This window comes from Protopterus annectens, chromosome 3.part0 (genome assembly GCF_019279795.1).
Source record: "Protopterus annectens isolate FY-2018-M chromosome 3.part0, PAN1.0, whole genome shotgun sequence".
NCBI lineage: Eukaryota > Metazoa > Chordata > Ceratodontiformes > Protopteridae > Protopterus > Protopterus annectens.
In genome coordinates, this window is record NC_056731.1 from 944,174,623 (window position 1) to 944,199,924 (window position 25,302).

The window sequence follows — 25,302 nt, forward strand, 5'->3', positions numbered from 1 at the left end:
AAACACCCCTTAAGCTCAAGAGCATGAATCAGAGTTCTGTAGCATAGAAGCGGCAAATGAGATCTGAGGTATTACAGGGCTCTGAGGCATTATGAGTAAAGGGAAGAGCTCAAGAATCTAAGTAAATGCAGCTGAGCCAGATTAGAGACCCATACACTGAGGAATAAATGAAAATTACATCAGATACTTCTTTACAAGAAGGATCAATAGCCCGACGTAAACCCTGAACCATACCCAGTAAACTACTCCTGTCTAAGGAAATTGGAGGATGAGTAGATACATGTTTAGTTTTGTTTCTTTTCTTTTTTTTTTACAGGAAAAAAGGAAACAACAGTGTTATTAATGGCAGCAGCAGTTTCCCAAGGGATGGGCACATTCTGACAAAATAGGGAAGCCTTCAATGTTCCTTTCCAAGGATTGACAAGAGTGGCTCTCCCCTGGTCCACTGGTCCATAGTGGCTGTAAGTGCTAGACCACCAAAGGGATCCAGGGTAAAAGAGTTGTCTGACATACAGCAGAGTCACACACCTGTGCAGAGGCAAATTTCTGTGATGACAAAGGCTGCTTGCTTAACTTTTTCTTTTTGTGACTGGGAGGAGGATAGAGAGTGGGACTGAGACTGTTCCAAGGTCAAGCCAAAATGGTGTCTCTTTCCCCTGGGAAAACAAGAAGCAAATGCCTGTAAAAGCCACTTTTTCATAGAAAACAGAAAAAAACACTTTGTCAGCCCCACAAAGAAAACTGAACATAATTTTTCCATAGAAAAATTATTTTTAGTTACTTGAAACAACTTTTAACTGACCAGGGAGGGCAGCTCCAGTTTAAAAGTACAGTACAATCTTGTGACAAACATTAAAACACAAACTCCTAGTTTTAAATGAAGATGGAAGTATTAAAATAGTTATTATATGGATGATTTCCCCCAAAGGGAACTTATCTCCCAGCAAAACAGCACTAGATTGCAGTAAATCCTAAAAAGCCTTAGGAGTGTATGCTTGGGCGGCAGTAAAGCTTTTAAGGGCTTGGTGCACAAGCTTCTTTCATTTAGCTCAACATGAGTTGTCTAAAAGTTTGGACACATGGAAGGTATCCTGAAGCTTTGGAAGCTTGCCAGCTTATATCTCTGGCAGAATATAACCCATATTGCTGAAGCTACTGCAGCAGTAATTAATATGATGAACATCCCAAAAAAAAAACTCCTCACAAAGTTCAACACCTTAGAAATTAAATTTTGAACTGCCTATTGAAACCACTAGCTCCTTCAAACACCTAGCCATCTGATTTGAACAATTACTTAATCTTCTAGGTCTTCTTAGAGAAGAGGAAATTAAAACTGTGTGCTATTCTTCCTATCTGCCACTCTCAAGGAAATATTAGTGCAATTCGATAGTCTTCCAGTAACTGCAGCTGCCTCAAAAGGGAATAAGGGAATACTGTGGGTCTTAGACAACATTTACAGGATATCAGTTCATCACACTCTTCTCTAGGCATGAGCATCACTGCCCAATACTGAAAGCCAAACCAAAGACCTGACCTCTTGCTATGTTGTGTAACATCTTGACTACTAATATTAGAAACCTCACTTCTACTACCATCATTTACCACAAACTTCCTAAACAACTTCCGCAAACTTCAGTACCAATTGCATAGATACCCTGGAAAAACGTTTTAATGTAAAATATATATTGTTTTTCTCTCCTAGCACTGACAATATGGGAATCACTAATTTATGGCATAATTTTGAAATCAAGCATATTGTACATTCCTACTAGCAAGTCACATCACAAATTTAAGTTATGCACTTACCAGAGCATTAGATTTTTTTCTGGCCTCTCTATAGACATTGGATCATCAGGACTGATGTCTTTGGCACCCTCTAGTGATGGCAATTTCCTCCCCAACCATAATCCCCAATGCTGCCGACTCCTCCAGATCAAGTATGTCAACATTTAGCCCAAATCATTACACAAAAATAACAAACCCAGGTTCACATCCACTTACAGATCCTTAGAATAGGACAATTTGGAGGGGGACAGTGGGTGGGGTGTTCATGCCCAGACAAACGAGAAATCTTAGTATTTTGTTAAGTACACAACTTGCACATTTCTCATTTCCTGTCCAGCCACTAGATCAGAACAAAATCCTCAGCTAACATGAATTATTTAGCCCCGGCGCCATACCTCTCAACCTCTGGACAAATCCATAAACAAAAGTGGGACAAAGGTCCAAAAATAGGGACAATTTTTAAATATTGCTCTTACAAACTTAAAAAGTTGATAGAATAACAAGTTTTGATTTAGCATTAATGTTCTGATGGGTATGAAGTCTGAAACTCAAATGTCTGTCATTATTTTCTAACTTCAGTCTTTAATGATTTGCCACTAATTTGTCAGAAAACTACAATTTTATGAAAAACGGTCCAAAAATATGAGGCAGAAATCTGGACATTCTGCAAAAATCTGTACAGTTGAGAAGTATGAGCCCTGCAACCTCTTAAGAATGGCTGCTCCAAAAGAAGCTCTTGTCCTAGAAATGGAGTCACAGTGCTTAGCAAAGGTATGCAGTGAATGCAGCTTGACCCCTGAATAAGTGAACTTTTGGTGGAATGTTAAGCATTCTTCTCATGGTATAATAAAAAGTAGATAAATATGATGCAATTGGATATTCATTTTACAACGTAATTTTTTTAAAACAAGAAACAGCTTTATTAAATTATCACTTATGACATACACAATCATACATTTATATAAATGAAAACAAATCATAACGACACAATCCCAGTTGCAAGCATTTTACATCACAAACCATATTGACATAATTCTAGTTGCAAACATTGTAATATTATACTTCTCTTATAATCTTCTCAATCATTGTCAGTCAAACATTACATAGCTCATTCAAGTCCTGTCTTCTTTTAAACCTCATTCCTCCCCTGTATGTATTGTTCCCACAATTCCTATTTTTTCCTATGTAATTTGCTCCTATCCTTTTCTAAAGATCCCAATTCCAGTTGTTTTATCTCTGTTACTATATTTACTACTTCTAGTAAAGTTGGTTTAGACGTTGATTTCCATTTTCTAGTAATTTCTTTTTTGGCAGCCACCATAATTAGACTCAGCAAGGCCTTACTATGTCTAGGCAATTCCAATTCTGTATCATAGCTCAGAAAAATAGTTTTCCTAGTTACATCAATTTGCTCATCCAACATCTCTGACAGAATAGTCTACAGGGAATCTTTAAAGTCTGTCAATTCATTACACCCCCCCCCGAAAATATGTTCCCAATTACTTTTCTTTCCCATCACATCTCCAGTACTTGCTATCTGAGGAAAAATTCTCTGGAGTCTACTTGGTGCATAAAAATATCTATGTAAATATTTTCAAGCAAAAATCCAAAATATTCTAGATTTTGTTGCATATTTGGGAGCTATACATATATCCCCCATTGTTTCTTTGTGAAATGCTTATCTAATCTCTCTTCCCAATCCTTTCTAACCTCCTCTGACTGATTCTGACAGTTATCATGCAATATTTTATATGCTCTACTAATTATTTCTTTAATGATAGCTTCTGTTCTAGATTCTACTAAATATATTACCAGTGCTGATCTTTCATTTAGGACCCCCTATTTCTTTCTCTTTGCCTATATTCTGAAATCAAGTCCTTGACAGGGAAGGCAATCTGCAATCCAAATAAATTCTTAGCGTCTTCCCATTATATTACATTTTCCTCTCTAGTTATTTGCTCCTAATAACTTGGTTCCTTTGCCAGTTTTATCCAATAAATTCCAGCCCTCTCTTACCTATTGTATATATCCCTAATTGCGTTCATCCCTATCAGCAGAATCTCCTTTCTCCAATCCCGTGCTGGCTTTGTTCTTAGAATACTTTCTGTTACTTTATATATAGAGAGGTCTATATTATAACATCGAAAAGACCAAACATCGAACAGCCTAAAAGTAGAAAATGTCATACCTCGAAGTTGATTTTGTGGGGGGTTGCACCCCCCACTAATTATATATACTACGTTTGAGATCGCACTACAGTGAGGAAAGGGCAAATTTTCTGATTTTCACTATACCACAATCTCATAAAAAACACATTGATGAATGGTATTTTTGTGTTTTAAGCCGTTCGATCTTCAGCCATTTCATTGTTATAATAGGAACCCTTTATCAATATAATATCCTGTATGATTATTGTACTTTTATTTTAATTATTATTAGTGGGTGATCTGAAATTGTTATTGGATGCATATCAAAACCTTCAATTAAATGCACATGTTCCTGTGAAATGTAAATTCTGTCTAGTCTAGCTCAGTTTTTGTATCTTGGGGAATAATATGTAAATTTACTCCGAACTTCTAGTACTGAATTCCATGCCAAATATTTCCATACATTTCTTCAAAAGTCTATCCTCTTTTGTTATACTTTCCCTTCTGGGCCACCCAGACACATGTTCAATGCTGCAAATCATATTCCATTCGTCACCTATAAAGAATATTCCTTGTTGAAAGCTAATTTATTTCTCAAATAATTTTCTTAAGCTCCATTATAGGAGTTTTAGGTGGAATATACATTCATGCCAATGTAATCCACCTCCCTTGCCAGTAGCCCCTTAGTACTACAAATCCATCATTATCTTTTTTATCCTCTTCTATCACTATTGGAGCTCGTCTTGCCATTAATACAAGTACTCTTTTCTTTTGTCCCAGATATTCCATTGAAATAACTTTCCTGAAAATCTTTCTTTATCAGATTCACGTTTAGTTCTTTTGAAGTATGCCCCTTGTAACATAGCTATTCGTACTCTACATTTTAATATTTCACTACTTTCAATTTTCTTATTTATCTGTGAGACCATTGCGTTAAAGAAAGCATTATTGTATTATAAAGCTACTATTCACACCTTTTATGTATAAAAAAAGTTACATACTCACCATAATATTCCATCTATGTTGTCCATTTTCATTCTTCCTTAGCGTTGCGTTTGGATACAAATCTCGGAGCTAACTCAGCCATTAATAAAGCAGTTTGTGGTAACCAAAACGCTTTTGAGCTTCTCCCTTACCCATAATGGACCAACGCCTAACATACTCCAGATGTTTGCTGATTTCACCTGAGGTGGTATCTACCAATATGCATATATAAAGATACATAAAATGTATATATTCTACAGAGGGAACTATATCTGGAGCTCAGTCATAAAGGACAGTGGTGTCCTTACAATGTCTCATTCTTCCAGAAGTTTGATGAAATAACGGATGGGGGTTGGTGGGCTAGAAAGTTGAGGAAGAATGAAAATGGATAATGTAGATGGAACGTTATGGTGAGTACATAACTTCTTTGTCTGATATCAATTTTCATTCTATTCTCAACTGTTGGGACAGAGCCCCAGCTATCTAAAACCCTGGTTGGACACTAAGGAAGGATATTCCTGTGCACAGTTGAGCCAAAAGCTGCTTTAATGAGTGATAAACGAACGTATGAGGATTCACCCAGGTTGCAGCGGCACATACGTTGTCCATGGAAGCATTGGATAGAAAGACTGAAGAAGTTACAATTGACCTAGATGAATGTGCTATTACAAGTTTTGGTAAGGTAAGAAAAAATAAATACAATCTGACTAAAGTTGTTTCTGCCACTGGTTTTCCCAGTTTCAAATCTGCAAAAGAAACAAACTGTTTTGTCATTCTGATTTCTTTTGTCCTATGTAAATAAAAACTTAATTGTCTGTGAACATCCAATAAGTGCAACAAATATTCACCTTTGTAAATTTAGGAAAGAATACTGGCAAATTAATTGACTGATTGATACTGGATTCTGACATCACCTTGGGAAAGAAAGATGCATTGGTTCGTAATGTTACTCTATCCTTATGAAAAATCAAGTCGGGACGTTTCAATGACAAGACTTGAAGTTTTGAAATTCTTCTAGCTGAGGTAATGGCCACTAGAAAACAGTTTTCCAACTCAGAAATTTAGTCACATTTTGCTGATGGCTCAAAGGGGGAATGAATTAAGGCTTGCAGTATCAAGTTCAAATCCCATGGTGGAACAGGGTCTTTATACAGTGGGGGTTTCTATAGAACAGTGCCTCAAAATGCTTTACAAAGTTTACAACAAGCCACAGAATAATTTTCATATCCAATATGAAAATTAGATATTGCTGACAATTAAGCCTTAATGGTAGAGGAGCTCATCCCTTCATTAAAGATCAAAGCTAAAATTCCAAGGAGTTTTGCATTGGAGCTGAAAAAGGGATAATATGTTTTTATTGTGCCCAGTAAACAACCTGTTTCCATTTACTTTAATAAAGCTTTCTTGTTGAAGGTTTATGTCTGACTATTAACGGAATTGGAGAAACCATTCTGTTAGCTTAAGGTTTTAGATACCAGGATGAACCATGTCTGTTGGATGCAACAGATCATCTGGAATCAGATCCAGTTTCCAAAGATGGCAAAGAAGATGAGACTACAGGAAGGGGAACCAAATTTGATGAGACCAGTAAGGTGCAATGAGGATGACCTTGCTCTTCAACCTGGTGACTTTCTTCAGGAATTTCAGAATCAGAGAAATTGGAGGGTAAGCATAAAGCAGACCAGGAAGCCAATACTGAAGTAGAATGTCCCTCTGTGATTCCCCCTGAGGAGGGATTAGGGCAAAGCTGCTCCTGCATTTGTTGTTTAGGGGAGAAGCAAAATGATTGCAGCAAGGCTGGCCCCATCAGCAGAAAATCATTTTTGCCACTTTCCTGTTGGGAGACCACTTGTAAGGTAGAAGAATGGACCTGCTCAATTTGTCTGCTATCATGTTGGATCTTCCGGGAATGTGCATTGTTATGAGAAAGTGGTAGGATGACATCGCCCATTGCCACACTCTGAGAGTTTCTTGACACAAGGGCTATGATCTGGTCCCTTCTTGTTTGTTGCTGTACCAAACTACTGACATGTTGTCCGTTTGAACCAATTATCCCTGAAGGGAGAGCATCCTGGAAGGCCTGCAATGATAAAAGCACTGCTCTCATTTCCAGGACACTGATATGCAAGTTGGTCTCTTTGGGGCACCAAGTCCTTTGGACTGTTCTCTCCAGAAAGTGCCCTCCCACCCTATCTGGGAAGCATCCGTGGTTGCTATGGCCATGGGCTGAGGGAGACTGAAAGGACAGCCTTACAGAACTTGATCCGAATTAATCCACTACCGGCAGTAACATTTGCATGTCTGGGTCATTCTAGGGGGTGCAATATTTGTCATCTTGGAAGGAGATATTCAACAGACCATGCTGCTTTACCAGCAATGGTCTGCACCTCTCCCCTCTAGGCTTTTGAATATTAGCTAAAACATTGTCTTCCCCCATAGTGCCTCTTTTAGGCAATGCCAAACTGAAAGTACTTCTGACATAGCAAATCAAAACCAGGAAATCTAAACATATTACTGCTCAGTGCTAGGAGTCTAAACAAAAAACTCCACTCCCTAGAAGCTCTCTTCACCCTAGAGAATGCTGATGTCTAGGTGGTCACTGAGACATTGTTTAAAGCTGCGGACAGCACACCAACAGTGCAAAGTTATAATGCCTTCCACACATTTAGACCAGCTACTACACAGACAGGGACTAAAGGTGGAGGTGTCTCTATTTACATTAAAATAAATATACCCTAAGGCTGGTCAAACAGCACAATGTACTTGAGCTGCTCCATGTTCAAATCACAATAGGAAAAATCCAATATCACTTCCTTGCCAGCTATAGGTCACCTTCTATGACTCAGGAAACCCATACCATGTATTTAAACTTATTAGAAATACTAACCATCCAACCCAATAACATACTTATGGGCAACCTTAATTACCCCAGTGTTAGCTAGGAATCCTATATGACACCAAACGTGCAGGCACAGAGATTCCTGGATTTTGTAAACACAAACTCCCTGAACAAGATAGGCAATACACCAACCGGAGTGAAGCCATACTAGATCTGGTCATCACTAATATGGGAGAGTGCTGCACACCCCCTATTGTAATGTCTTCCCTGGTAAGGACAGACCACAAAATGGTCTCCTTTGAAGTAAAAATAAAACCTGGACCCCCAGCTAAACCTGGAATATTCAGGAACTACTCCAAGGCTTACCTCCTGCTATTAAGTGATAACTTGGCAACATTTTAAGCCCCCATAATCACCGAGAATTTATTTATTTTATTTTATTTTACATTTGTTGACCGGGCTAGTCTAGCTGGACAAATATCCGTTTTCAGTAGAGGCCCGGGGAGAAAAGCTCCAATTACAAGAAGTAAACAATCATTAACAATAAAAAATAATTAAGCATAATACAACAAGTACAAAGGTGGACTTATGTATGAATTAACAGAAACAAAAAAAGCAGAACAACAATTTTTCAGAAAATAGCTGGTTAACAATAAAATTACAAGGTAAGCAACATTCTGCAGTTAGATACAAAAAAAAACTCAAGATGTGATAACATGGTGGAGGGAAGAAGAGAAAAAAAATGTTAGAGACAATCTCAAAGATAAAACTGTCAACAGTTAAAATAAGTTGTTTAGAGGCACAGTTGGGAAAAGGGGGGAAGTTGGGAGTAGAGGAGAAATAATTTCAGTCAGGATTAGCACAAGGACACAGCCATTGAGTTTTAAGATGTTCTTTGATATGTCTTTTGAAAAGGGATGTAGAGTCTAGGTTTGTTATTTCATGAGGTAGTTGATTCCAGATTTTCCCGACAGAATTTGAAAATAATGAGTCCCCAGCTTTATTCTGTGATTTGGTTAAGGCTACAAGGAGTTTATTAGCCGAGCGTAGTGTGGCTAGGTTTTTATAAGGTGAAATCAGTTTTGTAAGGCTAGGGGTAGCATCAGGGTAGTAAAGGGTCTTATGAATGATAATTAATTGTTGATAGAGTAAGTGGTTGTTGAGTTCTAACCAATCTAGTTGCTTGAGGTTGAGACAATGGTGGGTTCTAAAAGGGGTGGCGGTAATGAATCTAGTAATACTATTGTAACAGGTACAAAGTTTGGAGATGTTATTTTTAGACAAGTTTGTATATATAGCAGAGGCATAGAAAAGGGTGGAGATCAGGTGGGTCTGGGCTACTGTTTTTCTAGCAGTTGGGGTAAGAAAGGGTTTAATTCTGTAGAGAGTACCGATTTTTTTGTTAACTGATTTAATGGTGTTGTTAATGTGGTCATCAAAATTAAGATGGTTGTCAATAGTTACACCTAATAGGCGAGTGGTCATATCTGGACTAATACAGGTAGCATTGTTAGAGGAGATAGTGAAGAAAGGTGTTGGTGATTTGTGCGTAGGGGTAAAGAGAAGAAGTTTTGTCTTTTTGGGATTAAGAAGGAGGGAGTGTTCCATAAACCATTTTTCTACATTATGGAAGACTGTTTGGGTGAGGGACTGGAGGGAGGAAACGTTATTAGCAGCACAGATTAGAGTTGAGTCATCAGCATATTGAATGCAGATGGCTTGGTGTATATTCAAATGAAGGTCATTGATAAATAAAGAAAAGAGAAGGGGACCTAGGATTGAGCTTTGTGGAACCCCAATGTTTACTGGGAGTAAGGATAGGTTGTTGTCCCATAGCACTGCTTGTTGCCTATTTTGGAGGTAACTCCTGAACCACTGAAGAGTTTGGGAGCCAAGTGAAAAGAGATTTAGTTTGTCAAGAAGTATATTATGGTTAACCATGTCAAAGGCCTTTGACAGGTCTAGGAATAGTGCTGATGAGAAAAGATTGTTGTTCCTATTATTATTTATGGCATCAGAGAAGGAAAGGAGGGCAGTTGTAGTACTGTGGGAAGGTCTAAAACCATGTTGACTATTGGCTAGAAGTTTGTTTTGTAGAAAGTAGTTAAGAATTTGTTTATGTATGCATCTTTCCATAATCTTTGCTAATGGGGAGAGTAAGGCAATAGGGCGAAAGTTTGAGAGCTCAATAGAGGAGCCCCCTTTATGTAGAGGTATTATATGAGATATTTTCCATAAGGTGGGGATTTTTCCTTCAGAGATAGTCCTATTAATAAGAATGGATATGGGGTAGTATATAGCTTTTGCAGCGATTTGTAGGTATTCTGATGGGAGTTGGTCAGCGGATGGGGTGCAAGGTTTAAGTTTCTTGAGAAGCTTATAAATAAGGGATGTAGGAACTGGTTGAATGTGAAAGGCATTAGATGAAGTGTTCGAGGTATTAGGTAAGGAGGTAGTAGAAGAGGGTAATGAATTAGCTAGGGTTTGAATGGCTTCTGTAAAATACTTGTTAAAGGCATCTGGGATCAGGGTGGAGTTTTTGAGGTTAAAGCCTGAAGGGGTAGTAGTTGAATGTCCTGGTTTAAGAAGTTTGTTAATACCTGTCCAGAATTTTTGGGGGGATTGTTGACTAGTTTGTTGAAGGTGAAGATAATATTCCTTTTTATCTGAAAGAGTATCTTTCTTAGTGGCATTTCTTAATTGCTTAAAGAGTAGGTGATCAGATGTACATTTGGTAGTTCTCCATTTAGCCCAAATTTTGTTTCTAAGGAGCATTTTTTGTTTAGTTTGCTTAGTAAGCCATGGGGCTGATTTGGTTCTTATCCTAGTAGAGCGAATGGGAGCATGATAGTCAAGGATTTGTAGAAAGTTGGTATTAAAGTAGGCCACTGCTTCGTTTAGTTCAAGGTTAGTCATTGGAGACCAGTCACATGCTTTCAATTCAGTCAGAAACTTATCAGGGTTAAAGAATTTGTTTGAGCGAGACACCTTAAGTTTATGGGTAGTTGTGTTATGCAATATTTGTCTAATAACATATGTGAGCATATGATCACTAATATTATTGGGAAGAGTTCCTGGAGAGTACTTGTTTGGGTGGTTATTAGTAAGGATCCAGTCAAGAGTTGTTTCTTTTTTTGTGGGTTTATGGATTATAGTTGGAGTGTTTATTAATTGAGAGAAGCCATAAAGATTTATATGGCTGGTAGGGTGCTCAGATGAACAGGTCATCCAGTCAATGTTGAAGTCGCCAAGTATTATGGTTTCCTGAGGTAGTTGGTTAGAAAGTGAACTAAGTAAGTTTTCTAGAATATGAGCATTATTTCCAGGGGGAAGGTACATACAAATTAGATAAATCGATTTGTTGTTGTTAATGTTTAGTTTGATAGATAATATTTCGGCTTTGGAGTCCATTGATGGAAGTTCATTATAGAGGGTGATTTGGAGATTAGATTTATAGATAATAGCTACGCCTCCACCTCTCTTCCTTATGCGGTCACATCTAAGTATATTATAGCCAGGAGGGGTGATTTCCTGATCTTGAATAGAGGGTTTTAGCCAAGTTTCAGTAAGACATAGAATATCAAATGCATGTAAGTCAAGAAGTGAATGGAGGTGATGAGTTTTGTTATTTAAACTTCTTATATTAAGTTGTGCTATTAGTAGGGAGTTGGCTGTTTTAGTACATGATGTTGGTGTTGGTGAAGTAATATTATTTAGATTAAAATTATTATTAGTATAGGGACCAGGGTTAGGATGAATATCTCCATGTAGGAGGAGGTTGTGCTGGGAATTAACATGGAATTTAAGGGATTTTGGTGAGTTGTAAAGATTCTTTTTGTTGAAGTAGAATGATATATGAGTTGTTCTGTGGTATTTAGGAAGTAGAAAGTTAGAGGAACAGGTTATGTTACTATGAGTGAGGGTATTGAAAAAAGAGGTTGGTAAAGTTTGTTGGAGGTGAAGGTTTTGTTCATGTAAAGTGATATTTTCAAAGAAGGTACAATAATAAGGTATGGATAGGGAGGCTATAGTAGTGGTAAAGAGTAGGATATATGTGAAATAAGCTTTGAGTATAGGAGACATGATAGTGAGTAAGTGTCAGGTGAATATTGCTTGTAAGAGAATGTGAGTTGAAGAACAAGTAGAAATGAGCCAGCTTACAGAGAAGGGATTCTGAGTGAAAGGAGAAAAGAAGAAGAGAAAAAGGAGAAAAAGGAGATAGGCAGAGGTTATAGTTAACAGTTAGGTACTATAGAATAGGAGTATGAAGTATGGCAAGGCCAGGAAAAAGGAGAGAGTGGAAATAGGGGAGAAAAGAGTTGGAGATAAACAGGTGATGAAAAAGAATGGAAGGCAGTAGTAGAGATAGTGATTGATGGAGATTGGTTGAGAGAAATAGGGGGAGTGTTTAGTGAAGTATAAGTGTAGGACCCCTGGGGGTGGGTGGGAATTGGGGGTAGGGAGGGGAGCGTAGCGGGGCCAGAGCAAGTAGAGACAGAGTGAGCAGAGACAATCAGTGAGCAGCAGGATGTAGGAAGAGGTAGCAAAGCAGGCAGGTAGCTGCTAGCAAAGCAAAATAGGGAGTAGGACAGAGAGGAGAGTGGAACTATAAAGCACTAAACTGTATAGTAGTTAGGAGAAGAGGAGGTACAACCTGGAAATAGAGAGGTAAGTAGAAGTAGGAGAAGTCGGGCTCCTAGGGAAGGGATGTAAAGGAAGCAGAAGGAAAAAGACGTTCAATGAGCAGGGACTTTGTGAGAAATAAAGGAGAGAGTAAGGGCACAAAGCCTATTGTATACTGCCACCTAGTGGGCAGAATTAGAAGTAACAGCAGGTAGCCAGGGTAAAGACACCACAGGTGAAAAGGATAAGGAAGGTAGCAAGGGGTATATCCTTCAGGAGGCTAAAGACAGGGAAGGAGGACTGGCTGCAGGCTTTCCTGACCCAGAGGCTAAATTACTATATAACATGTAATTACAGTATAAATTAGGCAGATTAGCCTTCAAAATGGGTCAGGTGTAAAAACATACTTAGTAACTTTAGTACAATCAGGTGGAAGCAGAGGGCAGCAGAAAATAGAGGACGGTCCACTTAGGTAATGCTTGAGGTGGTTCAAGGGTTCTTGGAGCAGTCAGGACACTCAATACAAGGTTGAATATAGATTGCTAGGGGGAAAAAAGGTAAGAAGAAGGGAAATTAAAAAAAGGAATACAGTTTTTAAAAAAGAACGACCTTAGTGTACATATACAGAGAGGTATCCCACAATTCAATAACTCTTAAAAAAAAAACCACAAATTATACAATTCAAAGTATTTCACAGATTCAACAACTCTAAAAAAAAAACACGTAATTACACATTACAACTGAAATGCTGCTTTACCAGCAATGGTCTGAGAACACTGCTGCCTATGCAGAACTTTTCAAAGAAACCCTGTATAAGCATGTTAATAGCTGAATAGAGGCAGCTGTACAAATCAGGAAGTACAGAACTAATTCAAAAAAAACAAGCCACCCTGGTGGAATCACAAAATCAATAAGCTGTATAACAGAAAGAAGAAAATCATAGCAAAAATTAGGAGGTGCCGCACCCACCAGGATAAAAGCACTCTCATCAAACTAAATAAACATCTCAGAGGACAAATAGTCTACCAAAGCTGAATTTGAGTTGAATTTGGCCTCCCAGGCCAAAGATAACTACAAAACATTCTTTAGCTATGTCCACAACCTCAAAGGCAATACACAATTGTTTGCAGAGCTCATTGTAAATGGATCCACCTATACTGAGCCAGAAGATATAGCAAACCTACTGGCCAATAAACTCAGCTCCAACTTTACCACTTTCTCCCCCTCAACATTCCCTCAGGAAATGCCATCAAATATAACTCCCTCTGCTATCACTAGGGAACAGGTCATTAAAGCTCTCTCTAAGGCCAAGAACACTGCATCAAGGGATCCAGACAATATCCCAGGATACCTTCTAAATAGCATGAAACATGACCTAGAAGGACCTCTGGAATTGCTATTTAACTTTAGCCTCCAAACAGGCTTTGTGCCTCATGAATGGAGAACACCAACAGTGATCCCTCTGCAAAAAGCTGGGCCATCTACATACCATGGAAACTACAGACCCATAAGTCTTACTAGTCTTATATATAAAGCCATGGAAATAATTATCATGGAAATGATCAATAGTAATATAGTAAACCTCCAGACATTAGATCCAACCCAGTTTGGTTTCGTCAAGGGCAGATCAAGCCTACTCATCCTGGTGGACTTCTTTGAGAAGGTCACCAAAGCAATGGATGAGGGCAAATAGTTCACACTGCCTACTTTGACCTGGCCAAGGTATTTGACACAATACCCCACTCAGGCATTGCTGACAAACTCAAGAGGTTAGGTACAAACTTGTATGTCACCCAGTGGATATTCAACTGGGAAAAAATGTCAAAGGCAAGAAACAAACCAAATAAATGAAAAAAACTGTCAGGAAGGGTCCCAAGGAACACCAAACACAAAAAATGTTGAATAAAAGCAAACCTTAATGCTGAATAAATCCAATAAAATCCCTATAGCAGGTGGACTGTTCAGTTTTTTACAAACATTCAAGTTTTAGAATTATTTTTACTGTATATACATATTTTTTAAAGTGAAGTGTTGTTATAACAGTTAGCAAAGGGTTAATTACATATACTCATTTTACTCATGGTTTAGCTGGTTTTCTGTGTCCAATCAGGATGTGTTAGAAGGTTTTAAAATATATTTAAACATTGGCTGTGCACATTGACTCATGACTGATGAAGTTAACATTGTTTTAATGAAAGCGCTCACATCACAACGATTTTACTGGATTTATACATCGATTTTATTGGATTTATTCAGCATTAAAGTTTGCTTTTATTCAACATTTTTGTGTTTGGTGTTCCTTGGGACCCTTCTTGCCAGTTTTTTCATTTATTGGATATTCAACTGGCTCACAGACAGGACTCAGAGGTTAGAACTGGGGAGACCACCTCTACAAAGAGGCTAGTCACAAGTGGAGTCCCTCAGGGATCAGTCCTTGGACCGTACTTTTTGGAGTTTACTTATCTGAAGTCAAAGTCAATGTCAGTGGTTTCTGGCTGACTAAATTTGCAGATGATTGCAAATTAGGAGCTGTCACTGAATCCCACACTGACACAACGGTTTTCCAGAAGGGGCTGACACAGATAAACAACTGGTGTCAGAGCCATGGACTAAAACTAAATGTCATAAAATGCATAATAGTTTCCTTTGGGAAGGCATCCACCCCCTGGTAACTATCATATTGACAACCCACCCCTTAGAGTTGACCCAATAGTCAGGGACTTAGAGACACACATAGACCGTAATCTAGCCTTTGACCATCACGTGATAACAGTAGTGAGGAAATCATTCTATGCTGCCCAACTTATAAACAAAAGTGTGGCATCTAAGTCCAAGGAAGTCATTGTGCCACTGTATTTGACATTCATCAGACCTATCATTGAGTATAATGCCCCATTTGGTATGTACCTAACCAGGCATTTCCAACAATTTGAATGTCCACAGAGGTTCCTCATTACAAAAATACAGGGATTAAGTAACATTTCCTATGCAAACCACCTCAAGGCTCTATCCCTGTATTCTGTCTCCTACATGCTTTTGAGGGGAGATCTATGCCTGACATACAGGGCACTGTCAGACCCCACTCTGATGAACCTCCTGCATATACACAAAACAAACAGCACCAGAATTACCTGTTCTAAAGACCTAAACTTTGCCTGTGGTATAAATAGGTCCTGCTGGAGAGAGAGGTATGTATCCTAGAGATTACCCCATCTCTGGAACAGACTCCCCATCCATGTGAAGCAAAGTTCCTCCCTAACCCAATTCAAGTGTAATCTGGATAGCTGGACAGGGAACAGAAAATTCATCCCTGGTTTGGCACCTGTGTCTCTAATGGACACAGGCAACCTGTAAATGATTCATCTTCCAGGACCTAGCATGTAAATGTTTCATCTCCCAAGCCCCTGCTTACACTTATCAAGGATATCAGAACATGTCAGATATTTGGGATGCATGGTTAGACTTAAAAAGGCTCTTGTGGTTGTTAGCCTAGTAAACAACTATGAACCTATTTGTGTTGACATGAGCTGGTAAAAAATGGATCATTGTGCTGCTAGTTGTGATGGCCCCTCTACCCTATGCAAGTAATGAAGGAGCCTCAATCCTCACTGGTGAGAGACAGTCACTAAAAACAGGAATGAATTTACACAGTATTTTCAGATGCAACTCTCTGCATCAAGCACAATTTCCTCCAAGTGCACACAAGGAATACTCTCCAAACCTGAGACTGGACTCTCTGTCTCTTCAGATGCCAAACAAAACTCACTTTGGAGCAGTGTGTCCCAATTCCAAGTAGCTGACACACCCACACCTGGGTATTAGATTTTCACACACACTCCTGAGAAAGCCTGGTACATATTTAATAGCTGTGCCCCTTCTGCCTAGACTATAAGGTAACCACGCCGTCACCAGCCAACCCCTATCAAGCTCTTACAAGGGTATCCAATTATACTGATTAAAATCAATACTAATATAAATGGTACAGTGTAACCAAAGCAGCAAGGCTTTTTGGAGTGGCCACAGTGTCACTAAAATAAGCACAAGTACTCTCAAGATGTTAAAAGTATTCTCTAAAAGTTACAATGAAAGGTATAAAAATATTTAATAATGAATAAAATAGAAAACATGAGACTACTAAATATCTAAGTACAATAAATACCAGAGTTTCAGTCACAGGAGAAATAAAAATAACACAGTTGGACAGATTCAAACAGATATAGAAAAAAAAGAAGTTATGTCCTTACCATAATGTTCCATCTGTGTTGTTGATCTGCATTCATTCTTGACAGATGGGACTCAGTTCTGACCTCTCGGAACCTACTCGGCCATTAAGCAGCTCACACCAGCCAAAAAACTCTCAAGCTAAGGCTCCACCCACAATGCCCCTCTCTCCCTTACCTCAGATTGAGTTTCCAGCCTAGTATAGAAAAGACAGAAGTCCTGTCTAAGGTAGAACCCTACAATCACTTAGGACAAAGGTCCAGTCCTCCAGAAGTCCTGTGGAGGGTGCAGGACTATGAGATGTCAAGAATGAATGAAGACTGACAACATAGATGGAACGTTATGGTAAGGACACAACTTCTTTATCTGATGTTATCCATCTTCATTCATTCTTGACAGATGGGATAGAGTCACCAGCTACTTTAGATCCTGGGTGGCCCTAAGCAAGGATATTCCTGAGTACCATAGAGCCAAAGGATGCTCTTCACCCAGAGACCATATCTAATTTGTAATGAGTGATAAACATGAGGAGTGGCCCATGTTGCAGCTGCAAATATTTCTTCCATGAAGGCCTTGGAATGAAAGACAGCTGAAGTGGATACAGATCTGGTGGAATGCGCTCTAACAGAAGCAGGTAGTTTGAGTTTATTCTGCTTGTAGACAAAGGCAACACAATCCCTAAGCCATCTTGATAAGGTAACTTTTGAGACTGGTTTACCTAAGGTGGGTCCTGAAAAGGATAAAAATAAAGTCCGATTTCCTAGAAAGTTTTGTTCCGTCCAGGTAAAAATCTGTCTGTTGACGTCCAGCAGATGCAAACAGTATTCACCTTTATTTGAAAATTTGGAAAGAAAACTGGCAAGTCTATAGCCTGGTTAATATTTGATTCTGATGCCACCTTAGGAAAAAAGGACAGATTGGTTCTTAGTGACACTCTCTCCTTGTGAAGAATGATATAAGGATGTGTCACACAAAGCCTGTAATTCAGAAATTCTCCTAGCAGAAGTGATGGCCACCAGGAAAAGGGTTTTCCAAGACAAAAATCTGATGAGGTTGCAAGTAGCTGCTGGCTCAAAGGGCTGCCAAACTAGAGACTGTAGACCTAGAGTCAAATCCCATGGTGCTATAGGATCTTTGAAGGGGGGTTTAATATGTAAAGCACCTTTGAGAAAGGTTTTGCATAAAAGATGAGATATCAAGGAATGATCATCAAATCTGTTACGAAAATTGGAAATAGTTGCTAATTGGATTTTAATTGTGGAAGTAGAGGCTCCCAATTCAAATAATGACACAAAATATCCCTGGACCTTATCAACTTATGCTGAAAAGGGGTTTAAGTTGTTTGCACTGGCCCAAATTGAAAATCTCCTCCATTTGCTAAGGTAAAGTTTCATAGTGGATGGTTTATGGGAAGCCAGAAGAATATTTTGTACTGAAGAAGGTAAGTTATTCTGCCTGGCAATTACTGGAATTGGAGATACCAAGCCATCAGCCTGAGATTGTGGAGACTGGGATGCACCAAGCCCTGTGGGTGGAACAATAGGTCCGGAGCTGGGTCTGGAATCCAAGGACAGTGAACCAGGTGAGGCCAAAGGAAGGGGAACCAGACTTGACGGGTCCAATAGGGTGCAATGAGAATTGCTTTGCTTCTCAACCTTTGGGCTTTCCTCAGTAACTGGGGGATCAGTGGAGTAGGGGGAAGGCATAAAGTAGTTCCAGGGGCCAATTGAGGAGAACTGCATCTCTTGGGGACTCCCCATGCGGGAGGATTAGGGCAAAGTAGCTGCTGCATTTGTTGTTTATCAGATAGGTGAAAAGATCGCAGCAAGGCTGGCCCCAACGAGAAAAGATCTTCATAGCTATGTTGTGATTGAGAGACCACTCATGAGGCAGGAGGATGCATCTGCTCAATTTGTCCACAATCATGTTGGAGTTTCATGGAATATGCATTGCTATCAGAAAGCAGTTGGAAGCAATAGCCCATTGCCAAATCCTGAGGTCTTCCTGACAAAGGGGGTAGGATCTGGTTCTCCCCTGCTTGTTGATGTACCAGACTACCAATATGTTGTCTGATTGGATTGTAACTGTTCCCAAAGGAAGGACAGACAGACTGAAATGCTTGCAATGCTGAAAGCACTGCCCTCAAGTCTAGAAAGTTGATATGCAGATTGGCCTCTTGCGGGGACCAAATGCCTTGAACAGTCTTTCCCAGATAATGCCCCCCCCACCCCATCTGGAAAGCTTCCATGGTCACTATGGCTTTGGGCAGAGAGGGAGAAAAGGTGCAGCCCCATAAGTGTTCTTCTAACTTCTTCCACAAGGATAGACTCTTTTTGCAGTGATTTGTTATCAGAATTGGATGAGACATCTAGTGAGTTAGAACTGACCACTATGATGCCAAGATCCATTGCAGCAGCCTCATGTGATACCTTGCTAGGGGTACAAAGGGTATAGTCGCTGCTATGGTTCTCAGAATTTGAAGTACCAGGCGAGCAGGAACCTTGTTTCAGGAAATGATTGTCTGAATTTGTGACCTTAGTTTTTGCAGCCTGTGGAGGGAAAAGGGAGGCTAGACAAGAAAGTGTATTTAGTCTTGCTCCTATAAATTCTAGATCCTGTGTAGGAGTCAACTGTGGCTTTTCTTTGTTGATTGCAATACCTAATGATTCAGCAAGGTGTGGCATGAAGTCTGGCATAAAGCAGTAGATGCCTGGAGGGGGCAGTGAGGATTCATTCATCTAGGTATGGAAACACTCAGAATCTGTGTAGCCTCAAGTGAGCTGTTACCACCTGCCATGCATTTGGGGAACATCCTGGGGGCTGTGGTGAGACCAAAGGGCAGTGCTCAAAATTGGTATAAACAAAAAAGATTAATTTCAATAACTGGCTCAGTTTTTGGTGTCATTCAAATGGGATCCAGCTCCTGTCAGCGTCGGAAGCCATGGTCAAGAAACCTCATTGCTTTGCCAGAGACAGTTTGCACCTAGCACCCCTAGGCTTTCAGCTGCTGTCAGAGGCTCTTGCCTCCCTCATAGTGCTTTTTTGTGGGAAGGTCTCGAAAACAACACTACTAACATGAAAATTAACCAATCAGAACAAAATAAGGGTCATGCTGCTAAATGCTAGAGCTTAAACTAAAAACTGCACTCCCTGGAAGCATTTCTATCACTACAAGATTTAGTTGTTTGTGCAGTCACAGAAACCTAGTTTAAGGCCTCAGAGAGTACCCTGGCTCAGTAAAGTTACAATGCCTTTCACACCTTTAGATCACAAAATGAACATGTGAAAACCAAAGGAGGTGGTGTTTCAATCTATATTAGAGATAAATTCACCCCCTATCTAGTTAGACTGGACAACTCCATGGAGTTACTCCAGGACCAGGTTACATTGAATAAGACCCCCATTCAAGTATTATCCAGTTACAGATCCCTCTCCATGGGTCACAACACCCATGAAGCCTACTTAACCAAACTGAAGATAATCCAAATTTTACTGAACATTCTAGTTTTCACGACGTCCATGAAGCCTACTTAACCAAACTGAAGACAATCCAAATTTTACTGAACATTCTGGTTATGGGGGATTTCAATTATACCACCATCAACTGGGAAACCTATGCTAGCACAAATGTTCCTTGACTTTGTTAAATCAAATAACCTGGAACAAATTGTCCATACCCCAACAAGAGGAAAGAATAGTTGTGCAAAAATCTTACCATAACCATAGATCTTCTTCTCTTCCATGTTGCAATATTCTAAATGTGAGGGATTCTCTGCTGGAGGCTTATGCAGAATAACTGTAGTTGTCTGTTCAGAAAAAGAGTCAAACAGATCTATTTGAGGTGTACCCCACTGGTGGACAATGTCCAGGAAGACATCTCTGTGCAACATCCATTTGTGATTCTGACCTGCTGAGGGCATCTGCGTGAACATTGGATTGTGAGGGGATGTAAACTGCCTGCAATGTCACTTTAGAGAGAGTAGCCATTTCCCAAGCTTGGATGGCTAGCCTGCACAGCAAGTAGAATTCTGTCCCCTCTTGCTTGTTGATGTACTACAGGACTGTGGTGTTGTCTGTAAAAATTTGGAGAGGTCCTGGATAGATAAGGAGTAGGAATGTTTTCAGAGCTAGGATAAGAGCAGTCATCTCCCTGATGTTGATGTATTTTTTTCTGAAGGCAAGTGTTCCATTGCCCTTGAACCTTCAGGCCATTCATAGTTGCCTTCCACCCAAGATCTGATGCATCTGTGTACATCTGTTGAGCTGCCAGGAGAGGTTGTAATGGCAGTCCTGGATTCAGATGAATTTGCTGGATCCACCACTGGATTTCCTTCTTGAGACAGGGAAGGAATGGGACCTGAAACTCTAGTGAATGAGCATGTTGAGACCAAACATTCTTCAGGTACCACTGAAACATCCTCATATGTAACCTGACTAGGGGTAGCATGGGAAAAGTGGCTGCCATGAGACCAAGGAGGTGAAGGAACTCCATGGCTGAGATGGAGTTGGTCAGGAGTAGTTCTTGGAAGTAAACGGTCAATGATGTAATCTTCTCTGGGGAAGAAAGGCCTTCATCAGATCTGTCCTTATTCTGCAGTCCAGGAAAATCTGATCTTGGGTAGGAGTAAGGGAGGATTTGCATTGGTTGATTGTGAAACCTAGCCCTTCGAGGAGTGACATGGTGAATTGAAGGTGTTTTATCAGGGTGTTTGGTTGGTCTGCCTGAATGAGGATGTTGTCCAAATATGAGAAGATTTGACTACCCCTCATCCTGCAAAAGGCCACTACAGGGGCTAGGCATTTTGTAAATACCCTTGGTGCTGTAGACAAGCCAAAAGGCAAGGCAGTAAACTGATAGTGCAAGGACTGCATAGCAAAACACAGGAATTTTTATAGGATGGATGGATAGGAATGTGAAGATTTGCAGCCTTCTAGTCTAGAGTGGCCAGGAATGATCTGGGAGACAAGAGTGGAAGGAGGGTTTGGAGTGATAGCATGAAGAAGGTGGGTACATGCAGAAAAGGGTTTAGAAGGGACAGGTCTAGGATGGGTCTCCATGGGCCATCCGTTCCCAGGACTAGGAAGATTCTGGAGTAGAAGCCTTGGTCTACCTGTCCTGAAGGAAGCCTCTGTATCATGCCCTGTTGAAAGAGTCCTCATATGACTTGTGGGAGGAGGTGTGTTTGGTCCTTTGGAAGTTGTGGGATATCTTTTTGGATAGGGATTTCTCACCAAGTCATGAAGTAGCCCTTTTCTTCAATTGATAAGACCCAGTTGTCTGAAGTGATCTGTTGCAAGAGGGGAAGACAGTGAGAGAGGTTGGCAGAAAGGGGAAGGTGATTTAGAGGGGTCTGGTAGTCATGCAGAGATTGACCTGTCAGGAAAGGGCTGTTTGTTAAGGGTTGGGAAGAGGTTGATCTGGTTGAGGATAATTTCCTGGCACCTTTCCTAGATTTGGAAGTAGGTGGTGTGGATGCTTTCCTGGCAAAACTTGGTTTGGTGGGATAGTTTCTGTGAAACTTAGGCACTGGTGAGACCAATAGGTGTTTAAGGTCCTGTAGTTTCTAGCTCTTTTTTTGCAAGTTTTTAAACAATTCTGTTACTTGTTTTCCAAAGAGAAAACTATTGTCAAGAGGAGCATCCAAATTTTTGTTTTTAAAATCATCTGGTAATGCTTGTAATCTGTCTCAGGAGTATCTGCAGAGCACCAAGACTGAAGCAGCAGACCTGGCTGATGCTTCTACAGCATCATAGCTGCATTTAATTGAATGTCTAGTGACTTGAGCAGCTAAGGAGAGGGTGGATGCAACTTGTGCCTTAATAGGAGTATCTGGTATGTGTTTGGTAATTTATGGCTCTGAAAGCCAGGGTGGTGGAAGGATATATGCTCTTTCCCAGTCTGTCCATCATTTTACCAGCTTTGTCAGATGGAAGTAAGGAGGAAGAGGGAATCTGTCTGGATTGCTTGTCCGCTTAGACAATCACAGCTGGGTCTGCCACGGGAGGCTTGATGAAGTATCTGAAGGCATCAGGAACTTTATAGAATCTGTCTGGCCTCTTTGGAGCAGAAGGTTGAGATTCTGGTGCTTTTGAAACCGAGGCAAAGACATCTAGGTAGGCTGGGATCACTGGAGGAATGGCTGAGGGAGAGGGGGATTCCATTTGCAGAAGTTCATATTACCTTTTTTTGTACTTCTGTCATTTGTGTGGAATCCCATTTAAAATATTCCCTAATTTTTTAAATTGTTTCCCCAAAGGTTTTGCCTTCAGGTGGGGAATCACCCTCTAAGGAATCCTCTTATGGAGAACAGTATCCCAAAGGAGGGGCCAGTTGAGAGGCATATAAGAGGGACTCATCAGAAGAAGAAGAGGAGGAACAGTCCTCCTTTAAAGTCTCAGGTTGTGGTAAGGGACCCAATGAAGCAGGTCTGGGGCTCAAGGATGGCAGAGTAGCAGGGGACTGGGAGGAAGCAGGAATAAGGACCATAAAGGCATTAAAAAGAGACTGAGAAAATGCCTCCCAGTCTGGCAAACCCTCAGATGAGGTAGACGTCTGGTCATCTACTTCCTTTTCTGACAGGGGAGTCTTTGCTATAGGTTGAACAGGTGAGGGTATAAGATCCAAGCACTGCAAAGAGCCTTGAGTGGATTCCTCTGGAATGGAAGGTAACACTAACCTAACAGATGAACCTGGTTCCCCCCAGCATCAGAAGCCGACATCACAGGTACCTCCATAGACATGCAAACTGGAGAAACAATGGCAGCATTCAAAGCAGTACCCGCCAAAGTCACCATTGCCATCGGACATACCTCAGCCCCTAAATTGGCAGCTGGTGTAACATTCAAACTCAGAGGAGCAGTCGCTTTTTCTGGTCTAGAAACTTTGGCCTTCTTTCTCAGCGGTTCGCCTGAGATGGCCGGTGTCTCTTCCATGCCTAAGATGAGTCATTTAAGGCATTGGTTTTCAACTAATAAGTTCAGGGCTGAAAGACAGCTATGCAGTGTTTTAGGAACAAATGACTGGCGGATGGAACATGCTTTGTAGTCATGGGTAGGCCCTAAACAGTACAGGCAGAAGTTATGGCTGTAAATGTCAAAGAAACAGCAAAGGTTCCAAGCACGGCTTAGTTCAAAATATTTAATGGGTACAAAAAATACACAGGGTAAGTGTTTTCACGGACCACAGCTCCACTTCATCAGACCATAATAAAGCATGTTAGCAGTTACTCAACATTTAAACCTGTTTCATTCAATACAAATCAAGTTTGAGAGTGATGTAATAATTGGCATTAATTAATACAAATGTACAAAAAAAAAAATATATATATATATATATATATATATATATATATATATATATATATATAGATATAAAACTTGTAGTTACTGATATGCTTGGACTGATGGACAAGAATAAATATAACCATCTCATTCATAAAAAAGCATGCTTACGTATTTGGTTAAAAACTCAAACAACCTAATAAAAAACCTTAATAAAAAGTGTTTGACTACAAAACATCTGATTCAACTTATTTAAAACCTACTAATGCTTCAATGGTCTAGCTCTTAAAAATGGTTTAAGTGAAACTCTGCTGTTTAAACTAGGATACCTGTCAGCTTGTAATTTTAGTATCCACTTCTGCTCAACAGATTCAGTTCTATTGTTGAGGTCTCCCCCTCTAACATTGACATGTAAAGTTTCTACAACAAAAAAATTAAACCTATGTTCACAGCATTCCTTCATCACATGCATAGCTAGGGCATTAGACTCTTTAGAGTTCCTGATGTCATGAAGATGCTCTAAAATCCTATCTTTGAATGGTCTGTTCGTTTTGCCAATATAATATGCGTAGGCATGGCAGTGAGCATAAAAATCAATATTAATAACAAAACCTAGCTGTGGGTGTGTAAAATTACCTCCTGAATAGATATACGCACAAGCTGTACATCTTCTACATGTGAACGTGCCCACTCTTTCTGACTGCACATGAGTGTTATGTTTCAGGGGTCTATAACATAGTTGTTTCTTCAAAGATCTATTATTTCTAAACTTAAATTCTGGTTTATTATTGATAACACCTCGTAACTCGGGTACTGTTAATAAAATGTCCCAATTTGTCTTAATGACATCACATACCATATTAATATTTCTGGCAAATGTCAAAGGCATTCTCAGTTTAGTGCCAACAGTATTATTTGTGGATCCACCATCATCCATCAGATTAGAAGTCTGACCAACCTCTATCTTAGAGTCAGTGCTAAAGAACGGTCTACACCTACCCATCCTCTCCTTCCAGGTTTCAGAAATCTGTGTGTCTATGGTGTCACACTTGTAACCCCTACTCAAGAACTCTTCTTTCAATGAAGCTAGGGCAATGTTCAAGTCAGTTTCTTTATTGTGAAGACGCATAATGCGATAAACTTGCCCCTTAAGGACATTCAATTTTGTATGTTTTGAATGCATATTATTGTTGTGCAGGATACTGTTTTTTCTAACACTTTTCCTGTAAACACTGGTAGTGACAGTGTCTAGCATATCCCTGTTGATCTGCACATCTAAAAAGTCTATCTTGGTAGCTGAATATTTATGAGTAAACTTTAGAAAATCATTTGTACTATTAATGTACTGAATAAACTCCAACAGTAAATGCTCTGTCCCTTTCCAAAGCAAAAAAACATTGTCCACAAACTGCACATACCAAC